The sequence below is a fragment of the Podarcis gaigeae genome (assembly GCF_964106915.1).
Source record: "Podarcis gaigeae genome assembly, chromosome: 8".
Classification (NCBI taxonomy): Eukaryota; Metazoa; Chordata; class Lepidosauria; order Squamata; family Lacertidae; genus Podarcis; species Podarcis gaigeae.
The window spans coordinates 89,929,748-89,941,171 of NC_139684.1; the positions used below are offsets into that span (position 1 = coordinate 89,929,748).

Genomic DNA, 11,424 nt, shown 5'->3' on the forward strand with positions numbered 1-11,424 from the left:
TTGGCATTGGATTTGGCAAAGTTTCCGTGATTGGGCCTAATAAAATCCATCCCAGAAAAGAGCCAGGCTTTTTGAATCTCAAGCGGTGAACCTGTAGGAAGACCTCCCATCTAATAATAATAATAATAATAATAATAATAATAATAATAATAATAATTTATTGTTTGTACCCCGCCCATCTGGCTGGGTTTCCCCAGCCACTCTGGGCGGCTTCCATAGAAACCAAAAAACACTAAAATATCACACATTAAAAACTTCCCTGAACAGGGCTGCCTTAAGATGTCTTCTGAATGTCAGGTAGTAGTTTATCGCTTTGACATCTGATGGGAGGGCGTTCCATCTTCTCAGTCATGGCAGCTAAAAGTAAAGGAAAATGACTCCTGGACTGTTAAGTACAGTCAAAGGTGACTATGGGGTGCAGCGCTCATCTCACTTTCAGGCCGAGGGAACTGGCATTTGTCCACAGACAGCTTTCCGGGTCATGTGGCCAGCAGGACTAAACCGCTTCTGGTCCAACAGAATCTGGAATAATTTATTGCTCAGAGACATCGGGTCCGGCAGGCTTCTGCTGCGCACACATTCCAAAGCTCTGAGCAAAAGCAGAGTCACACAGCGGTCAGGAAGACAGAGCCTTCTGTCTTCTGTGCATCGGTGCGCATAAATCAGGCTCTCATATAGTTACTAAAACTAAAAGCAGTTTATTTACAGCATTCTAGGCATTATCACGGAACATTGTACAAAGGTGTCTGTCCCGGACGAAAACGAAACTAGAACAGAACAAAGAACTTGAGACTCTTGGAAGTGATGCAGAGTCTCTCTCTGCCCCACAGGAGGCTGGACGCACACTCTGAGCTGCTTAACTCTGTGATGTCAAGGACATCTAGGACTACACAAATATTAGAAGACTGAAGGCAGCCCTGTATCAGGACGTTTTTGATTCCTGATGTTTTACTATGCTTTTATATATGCTCTAAGCCGCCCAGAGTGACTGGGGAAAGCCAGCCAGATGGGTTGGGTGTAAATAATAACATTACTATTACTACTATTATTATATAATTCCCTTTAGTTCTTTCTCTGTCACAAGCATTAATTGGCATTACTCTTGTTAGTTGGGGCTGCATTTATTCCTGAGGCTCTAATCTAAAATATGTTTGTCTCTCAGTTGCAGGTGATGATGAATTGGAGGAGCGATATCCATATTCAGAGTGCGGAGAGAGCTTCAGTCAGTGCTTGGAATGTGGAAAGAACTTCAGTCGGAACGCCCGTCTCTTTGTGCATCTTAGAATTCACACCGGGGAGCAACCATATCAGTGCCAAGAGTGCTTCAAAAAAAGGGTCAGTGTCACTTCTCATCAGAGAATTCATTCAGGGGAAAAATCCTGTCAGTGCCTGCAACGTGGAAGGCGCTTCAGCCACAGCCACCAGCTACTGTATTTTCCGCTCCATAAGATGCACTTTTTTTCTCTTAAGAATTAAGGGGAAATGTCTGTGTGTCTTGTGGAGTGATTGTGTGGTCCCTGGCAGAGGCGGAGCTGGGGACTTTGGTTCCCGCAGGGGCGTGGGTGTGACGCGCTGCCTGTGTCAGCGTCCTAATGGCGACGCCCGCGCCACGGGGTGGGGAGAGACGAGGCGGGGGAGGAGGGCTTGAGAACACTCTTTAGAGTTCCCTCCGTCCGAGGGGCTCTGTGACTTGCATGGGAGCAGCCAGGAGCCAGCGCAGAGGGCGATCTTTCTCCCTCGCGCGCTCTGTCAAATTGGGTCGGGGAGCTCCTGCCAAGCAATATATTCGCCTCTTACCCCGAGGCTTAGCTGCCAGATGCCCATGTGTGTCTGAAGGCTCTGAGGGAGGCGTTGCCCCGAAGTAGAGGAAACAAAAAAAAATCCTTCCAGTAGCACCTTAAAGACCAACTAAGTTAGTTCTTGGTATGAGCTTTTGTGTGCATGCACACTTCTTCAGATACACAGAAAGCTCATACCAAGAACTAACTTAGTTGGTCTTTAAGGTGCTACTGGAAGGATTTTTTTTTTGTTTCCTCTACTTCGGGGCAACGCCTCCCTCAGAGCCTTCAGACACACATGGGCATCTGGCAGCTAAGCCTCGGGGGAAGAGGCGAATATATTGCTTGGCAGGAGCTCCCTGTCCCAATTTGACAGAGCCATTTTTCACCTTCTCACCCCTTGCTTTTTCCTGTAAGACCTATTGCAGTCGTTAAGAGTAGTCAACAGGCTCATCACAGCTATCTGCCAATCACCCATTCCCACCACCCTTCTGAGTAATACCCCTCCCCACCTTCTCACTATATAGAAGGGTCTGGAAACTTCTGTTTCAGTGTATCTGAAGAAGTGTGCATGCACACGAAAGCTCATACCAAGAACTAACTTAGTTGGTCTTTAAGGTGCTACTGGAAGGAATTTTTTTTGTTTTGACTATGGCAGACCAACACGGCTACCTATCTGTAGAGGAAACAGGTCTCTCTATCCCTTGGATGAGCAAGCAAGGCTGGCAGGCAACACTTTGGGGTTTTGCTTGCAAGGCGATATTGTTCTGTTTCTGTTTTGCATTTTTATGTTGTGATCTTCGGATGGAGGGCAGTATACAAATTAACAACCACAACACCTGATCTAGACAAGCGCTCTCTCGCTCTCTCTCTCCACCCTGCTCCCCCGGCCTCCACTCTTCCGGGGAGCGGATGTGCCGTAGTTGCAGCAGGAGTTTGCTGCGGCTTAATGCCAGGCCAGAGAGAGAGAGAGAGAGAGAGAGAGAGAGAGAGAGAGAGAGGTACTACCGCCAGAGTCGAGTAATGTCTGAGCAAGCATTGCCCAGGGAGATAGGTGTTGCAGCTGCAGAATGAGGCTCATTGAAAAGAGCGGCGGCAGCTGTTGGTGCAGCGGCTGGGAAAGCTGATGAGTTGGAGGCAGGCTGACTGAGCTGCAGGCGGTGGGAACGAGCCTGCAAGCACGGGCTCTCACACGAGCGTCATCCCAATGGGGCAGCCTATCGGGTCTGTCCGGCACCGTGTTGCTTTCCCACTCGTCGCCTAAGCAACTGGTCTCGCCAGGACAGCAGTGCCTTCCTTTACCTTACCGATACTCCTTCAAGATAAAAAAATGCTATCTCGCGATATACACAGCTGAGCCTGCCGATTAGAGGGGTGGGCTGAGCATGCTTTCCTGCTGTCCCCTGGCCCACGCACTGAATCCCTCCTGAGTTCAGTGGACACCCTTTGCCATGCCTGACATGAAAGGTCTCTCAGCCAACATGTTCAGACCAACTACATGCCAGTTGTTTAACCTCAAACCTATTTTAATATGGGTTTTACTGAGAAGAGGTTTCTTAATATAAGAAAATGAGAAAATATTAATTCTATTTAAATATATTTCACAATATGAATGTAATATATCAATCTCCATTTCAGATTTAATTTGAATTGGCAATTTTCTACATGAAAATTTATTCTTTTGGCGATACAAATTACAAATAAGCTCATATATTTCAGCAAAAAGTTTTGAATGTCTGCCATTTTTACTAACACATTTTAATAAACTAGTCGCTTTATATTTCTGAAGTCTCTTACAAGTGATGACTTTCTTATTTTACAATTTAAAAATAAAACGCTCATAAATAGTGAAAATCATATAGTATTTTATCAAAGAAAAATATATAAAGGAATAATTTAGTAAATAATATATAATTAATCATATGGGTTTATGCTATAATATCAATAAACTTTTAGGGTGATAACTTTTTTCCCCCAGACGGTATGTCAGCTATATTTAATATGGGCAGCGCTCAGTGGTAAAAATTGGAGATACATTACTGACAGTTCCTTCATCTCTGTATTTTCTTGCAGAAAACCTCCCCCTTTCTACATACAAGCATGATAAAGCAGAAAAGACTAGCATATAGGATTCCTTTTAAACTACAGGTAGTTAAATATTCTAAAGAGCATGGAAACAGAGCAGCGGAGAGACATTTTGGGCCACCTCGAACTGAAAAAATGATAAGAGATTGGAGGAAACAGGAGGACCAGCTGCAAAAAGCAGATAAAAGTAAGCACACTTTTCGTGGAAATGCTGCAAAGTGGCCACAGTTGGACGTGGCCATGAAAGAATGGATCACATATCACCAGAATAACGGCTTCCCAGTCTCTACAAAAATGATAATATGTGAAGCTAAACGCATTGCTGTAGAGAAAGGCATTCACGATTTTACTGGCTCACCATCATGGTGCTGCAGATTTATGAAGCGATGTGGCCTTGCTATGTGCACCAAAACTAGAATTGCGCAAAAAATGCCAGAAGAATATCAATCTAAGATTCTGTCTTTTCATAAATTTGTAATTGATGCTAGGAAGAAAAATGGGTTTGAAAATGGCCAGATTGGGAATATGGATGAAGTCCCGCTAACCTTTGATGTGCCATCTAATAGGACTGTTAATCTGAAAGTTGCCAAAACTATTGCTGTGAAAACCTCCGGACAGGAGAAAACCCATTACACAGTTGTGTTGTCTTGCTGTGCAGACGGCACCAAATTGCCACCCATGTTAATTTTCAAAAGGAAAACATTTCCAAAAGAAGTGATTCCACGAGGAATTGTTGTACATGTTCATGAGAAAGGATTGATGGATGAAAATGGAATGAGAGTATGGGTTGAAAAAGTGTGGTCCAAACGTCCTGGAGGGCTTTTGAAAAAACCTGCCTTATTAGTACTTGACCAGCTTAGAGCCCATATTAGCAAAACAAAAAAGTGCTTTGAAGAAGTGAAGACCCATCTAGCTGTAATTCCTGGAGCTCTTACCAGCCAGTTGCAACCTCTCGGTGGTTCCATCAACAAGCCATTTAAGGTCTTTATGCGAGAAGAGTGGAACAAATGGATGGCTGCTGATAATCATGATCTGAAACCTACTGGACAAATGAAGAGGCCCACTATCACTCAAGTTTGTGAATGGGTGAAAACATCATGGCACTCCGTGAAGGAGGAAATCATTGTCCAGTCATTCAAAAAATGTGGCATTAGCAATGCTTTGGATGGAAGAGAATATGGTATTTTATATGAAGATAGCGAAGAAAGTGATGTCGGTGGTTATGAGCAACTGAGCTTCACAAATTCTGACTCTCGCAATGATGAGTTCTTGGGGTTCACAGAAGACTAGAAGAGTTCTTGAACCTTAAAGTCTCTCTTCATTTTTTAATGACAGTGATGATAGTTCTTAATGCCACTGTTGACCGCTGTTCACTTTACATGGCTGAAATATTATTCTGATATACTGGTAGTTTATTAAATAGTTTAGTACAACATTTGATTCAGAATATATATTTTTTTCTTGCTTTCCTCCTCTAAAAACTAGGTACATCCTATGGAGTGAAAAATACGGTAAGTGTCCATCAAAGAATTCATACAGGGGGAGAAGCCATATCAGTGTTTGGAATGTGGAAAGAGCTTCAGTAAGAGTGGCAATCTCTTGGCCCATCAAAGAATTTATACAGGAAAGAAACCCTATCAGTGCCAAGAGTGTGGAAAGAGTTTCAGTCAAAAGGGCAGTTTCACTTCTCAGCAAATTCATTCAGGAGAAAAACCCTATCAGTGCTTGGAATGTGGAAAGAGCTTCAGTCACAGCCACCAGCTAAGTGTCCCATCAAATAGTTCATACAGGGGAGAAGCCATATCAGTGTTTGGAACGTGGAAAGAGATTCACTGAGAAGCCTAAACTTCTTATCCATCAAAGAATTCACAGTGGGGGAAAACGATTTTAGTGTGGAAAGAGCTTCAGTCACAGGCACTGGCGGAGGAACGGGCTTGCGGAGGGAGCGGGCTGCCCCCGGCACCACTATTCTGGCAGGGTGCCTTCGCAGCAGGCCCCCCGCCCCCGGAATGCAGGAAGCAGGGAGAGCAGTCTCTCTCTAAGCAGCCAGGATGATGTCTAAAAGAAATGCCGCCGCCGCCCCCCATTCATATGCTCCCCTCTTGCGCGTTCGTCTGTCGTGGGGCCCTGGGGACGGGAGCTATGAATGGGGTGGTGGCAGCGGCATAATTTCTTTTCGCCATCATCCTGGCCGGTTAGAGAGAGACTGCTCTCCCTGCCTCCTGCTCCTTCCCCTTTCGGATGAGAAACAGAGAGAAAGGCACAGGCTCAATGTGCTGGCCATCATTTCCCTTTTCCCCTACAACATGCGCTTAAAAACAACAGCCGCCAAACCTAGAAGCACTTTGCACAAGGCGTTCTGCTGGGGTCTCCTGGTTTGTTTCATTAAAAAAACAAAGCGCTCACTTTAAGAAACTGAGTATCCGTCTGTCCGTAGTCCTGGATAATCCTTGGGACGGGAAGGTATTTCTGGCCATTGAGAATTGCCGCCAGCCACCACTGCCTTCTTTGTCTGCTCCTCAAGGTGACAACCGGCCAGTAATTTCTTTCAGCTGGTGGGGTTACAGGAAGCCCCACCTGGAGGAAGGGGCGCACATTCCTGGAACCAACCAGCGGCGGCTTCAGCGTGAAAAGAGCAGCAAATAAACACTACTTTTTATAAATAATGATAATATCTACAACAGCTTCCCTACAGGCTCCTGTCCCCAACTCGCTGGTGCCAAATGAGCCTCAGTTCTCCTCCCACCACTGACCGGAGCGGATTGCAGCCTATGGCTTCCATTTCCAGCCAATTTACATGGGAGGCAGTCCCAATCCACACAGGTTTTACTTCAGAATAAACATGCTTGGGCTCAGGCCATAAGTATTCATATTAAGGGTTTTACACACTAGTGGGACACGGGTGGCGCTGTGGGTTAAACCACAGAGCCTAGGACTTGCTGATCAGGAAGTCGGCAGTTTGAATCCCCGCGACGGGGTGAGCTCCCATTTCATGTCAAAGTGCAAGTAGATAAATAGGTACCGCTCCGGCGGGAAGGTAAACGGCGTTTCTGTGCACTGCTCTAGACATGTGGTTTATATACTTAATGTATGTGTGTTTGTCTTCTGCAATTATTAATGCAAATGGTGCTGTGGGTTAAACTACTGAGCCTAGGGCTCGAGGATTGGAAGGTCGGTGGTTCAAATCCCCGCGACGGGGTGATCTCCTGTTGCTCGGTCCCTGCTCCTGCCCACCTAGCAGTTCAAAAGCACGTCAAAGTGAAAGTAGATAAATAGGTACCGCTCTGGCGGGAAGGTAAACGGCATTTCTGTGCGCTGCTCTGGTTCACCAGAAGCGGCTTAGTCCTGCTGGCCACGTGACCCGGAAGCTGTACGCCGGCTTCCTCGGTCAGTAAAGCGAGATGAATGCCGCAACCCCAGAGTCGTCCGCGACTGGACCTAATGGTCAGGGGTCCCTTTACCTTTACTAACCCGCCCTCTCCCATACTCAAACCTTACTTAGAGGCAAGCCCCATTCAAATGACCACAATCCCAAGCCTCTCTCCAAGGAAGGAAATCTCCTTGAGTTCAGTTGCTTTTTATAATAACAATAACTTTTGAGTAATAATGTCTGGTTCGAAGTCCTGATTTCTTGTTTTAGCCTGAGGGTTTCAATCGTACTTAAGATTTAGGGGAGGGGTGCTGCTATTCCCCCCACACACACACTCTGTTCCCCCTCCAAAGCCCCACTAGACCGGTTCACAGGTCCAAAAAATTTATTTTGCAAGTTTTTCTCAAGTTTAAAAAGTATGGCTTCTATTTCTCCCCCCTCCCCCGCCAACCCACCATTGTTTCCTGAGCCATGTTTTCTCTAAGAGCTGGGAGTGGTTGGAAGGGACTGTCTTAGGAAGACCCCTCCCCCGCTCTTCCTTTGACAGCTGATCAAAAGAAAATAGTCCAAGGGGGCTGGCACAGAATATGCGAGGGATGGATGTGTACTAGGAATGAAGGGGGCGGGCAGGAAAGGGCGCTGGGAGGACCCCAAAGCTGCAATCCTAAGTAAGCATCATGGCTGGGGAAGAAATCCCATAGCACTGAATGGGGCTTCACTGGTGGATCAATGTGCATGGGATGTGGCTGCAAGCAGCCTTGCTAGGGAGTAACCCCTGCGCTGCTCAGTGAGGGAGGAAACATGCCCAGGATCCCACTGCCAGGATTCTTGCTAGCTGAGCTGAATAGGGCTTACTTCCGAGTAAGCACGCTTAGCGCTGCACCCTCTCAGGTCCAGAATTGGCCCAACCCAATTCAACGAAAGCCCTCAATTTCTGAATTTTGTGGGAAATGCGGGGTGTGTGTGTGTGTGATTTGGGGATGGCATCTGGGCCGCTTTCAAGATTGACTCCTTACTCGGGAGTAAGTTCCTTAGACATCAATTTTACTTGATGTGGGTGATCTACAGGAACGCATCCCTTGGGTCAGCTTGCAGTCGCCATCCTATATGTTTACTCAGAAGTAAGTCATACTGCATCCAATGGGTCTTACAGTCAGGGGCAAAGGGAGGGCTAGGAAGGGGGCAGGCGTGGAGGTAGACTGCCCTGGGCAATGGATGGGGGGGTGACAAAAAAATCTGCACCAGGTACCACCTGACCTTCCTACACCTCTGGTCACAGGGCCCGTCTCGCTTCCCATCAAAGAACTCACATTGGGGGCAATCTATAGTCGTGGCTGTATACAGATTTAATTTTAGGAGACTTTAGTTCATATGAGGTGAGGATTGCAGCTGGGTTCTTTGCCACATCTGGTGCCCCATAGTAATTCCTACTACGTACCCAGAGCTGTGACTTGCAAGTCCTTCACCAAGGTGTTGAATTCCTTCTTCATGTCATGCCTGGGGAGAGGGATAAGAGAGATTGGGCAACAATGATGAGGTTGCTGTCCATGCTGAACTTTCCTAGGAAGGACTTGGTGTAAAAAATGTGATAGTTCATTGAATATTAGATATTAATTTTGATTTTGTACGAAGTGTCCTAGTATTAATTGCATTCAGCCTTTCTGATAGAATGCATTAGGCTTGATTTTTGTATGCCTGCATTTTGTAACCCTCATTCCACTCTCCTGTAAAGTTGTTGTGTGTAAGTTGCCTACCGCTTCCATCCTTATCAGATCCTAGAAGGGCAGATGATGTTTTGGGAGAGAGATCTGTGTTGAGATAGCATCCGGGTGAGAACTCACACCTCACTTCAGAGGTCTTTGACATGTTTGGGTACCAGGGAAGTAAGATAGGAGATAGAAATGTCGAGTCCCATGGAAGTCCTGGTTGCCATGGGCATGGTGTCAAAGTGAGACATAGGAGACCCAAATGACCTGGGCACTCTGGGACACCTCAAGGTACCGTATTTTTATTGTTATTTAATTGGCGAGTACTTAAGGTGTTAGGAACTTGATCTGCTAACTGGGGCAAGTTGATGAACTTGGGTGATGTATCAGCAATGTATAAATTATGGTTCTGGAAATGTATTCTGGGTAGGGAGGGAAGGTCTTCACAGAGCTTTTAACCCATGTTTGGGACTCTTACTCTGTGTGGAGACCTGTTGTGCAACAACAACAATTTATTATTTATACCCCACCCATCTGGCTGGGCTTCCCCAGCCACTCTGGGCAGCTTCCAACAAAATATTAAAATACAGCAATGCATCAAACATTAAAAGCTCCCCTAAATAGGGCTGCCTTCAGATGTCTTCTAAAAGTCTGGTAGTTGTTGTTCTCTTTGACATCTGATGGGAGGGCATTCCACAGGGCGGGCACCACTACTGAGAAGGCCCTCTGCCTGTAACCTCACTTCTCACAGGGAGGGAACCACCAGAAGGCCCTTGGCGCTGGACCTCAGTGTCCGGGCTGAATGATAGGGGTGGAGACGCTCCTTCAGACCTACTGGACTGAGGCCATTTAGGGCTTTAAAGGTCAACACCAACACTTTGAATTGTGTTTGGAAACGTACTGAGAGCCAATGTAGGTCTTTCAAGAGGCCGCTCCCAGTCCCCAGTCTAGCTGCCGCATTCTGGATTTGTTGTAGTTTCCGGGTGGCCTTCAAAGGTAGCCCCACATAGAGCGCATTGCAGTAGCCCAAGCGACAGATAATTAGATAATGCACCACTCTGGCGAGGCAGTCTGTGGGAAGGGAGGGTCTCAGCCTGTGTACCACGTGGAGCTGGTAAACAGCTGCCTTGGACACAGAATAAAGATTGTGGTCTATAGACTGCTGTTTTGCTCCTGTATTTGGCTGGAACTTCCTTCTGCTAACCGCAGAGACCTGCAAGGACTTTTGTCCTGACAAGCTGGGCTGTTGAGTATCCTCACACAGTGGCGTAGCGTGGGGGGTGCAGGGAGGACCGGCCGCACCAGGCGCAACATCTGGGGGGGGGCGCTCACACTCGCAGCTCTCTGCCCCTACCTGGCTCACTCACTCTCTCTCAGCGCTGTCACAGATTTCGCAAAAAATTCACTATTGTCACACGGATCCTCCTCCTAGCCAATCAGGAAGTGGGATCCACTTCCTCATTGGCCGAAAGGTGAATGCATGCAATTGGCTGAGCTGCCGAGCAGGAGGCGGGAGGACTCGAGGAGACGCAGGGAACTGAGTAGAAGCTGCCGCTGCAGGTAAGTCTCTCTGCCTTGAAAGGGGGGCACGCTGGTCTCTCTGCATTGAAAGGGGGGCACATTGGTCTCTCTGCCTTGAAAGGGGGGCACGTTGGTCTCTCTGCATTGCAAGGGGGCACGCTGGTCATTCTGCATGTTGAGCTGACCAGATAGATTGAAGTTTGGTTGGTTCAACAGTGACGAGACAGATTTTGATCCATATGTAGCTGCTCCAGCTCAACATAAGTTGATGTAAGCCAGTGGGTCTAGCAACCTTTAATTTATTTATTTATTTATTTTGCTGAAAGAGTAAGGCAATAGGCATGAAGGTGAATAAACATTATGTTAAGAGTAAAGAAATGGTTATACAATGAAGGGGTGCTAAAAGTGCAGCACACAAGAAAGTGATTTTCTTTTTTTTTTTCTTTTTTAAGAATTTTAGCTCACCGAAATAACTCGACTTCGGCACCACATTATCTTGTATAAGGAGGTCAATCCTGATGAGCAGGTTGCAAACTGGTCAGCTTTAGATTTGCTTCACTGGGTGTATAAGTGGAAGCTGCAAGAAAGTTTAACTAACTTTGTTGTCACATTAAGAATCTTTCTTACTGTCGCTGTTTCTCTTGTGCAGGTTTGTACAGTTCACTTCTGGATTTTTAAAGGAAAATTAGAGATGATTTTGATGGGCTTGAGAAACAAGCAAAAGCCACCTTGCCAAATACAAATACTTTGTCTCCTTGTTTTGTCCACTACAAAACAAGGAGACAAAGAGTGAGGGAACGGCAAAGAAATGGCAGAAGTGCACCTGATGCCTTAGATGCACTATCTTCCAAGAGATACGGTAGGTTTAGAATAAAATCCTTTATTCCTATATTAGATGCACTTGAAGCCAATTTAAAAAGAAGAAGTACTGCGTACAGTGATATTGTACAATTGTTTGCCATTC

General features: G+C 46.2%; 1 protein-coding gene across 2 annotated transcripts in view; it reads left to right on the forward strand.

The window, feature by feature from the left end:
• Window positions 1-11,424, forward strand: part of LOC310851439 (uncharacterized protein) — a 77,552-nt gene that overhangs the window by 40,646 nt on the left and 25,482 nt on the right. Inside the window, exon 1 of one of the 2 annotated variants that reach the window (XM_083753860.1) lies at window positions 2,188-2,469. The exons of the other annotated variant lie outside the window; for it this stretch is intronic. The gene's annotated coding sequence lies outside the window, so the exon portion shown is untranslated. Of the gene's footprint in view, window positions 1-2,187; window positions 2,470-11,424 lie in introns of those variants that run through there. 2 annotated transcript variants of the gene reach the window in all.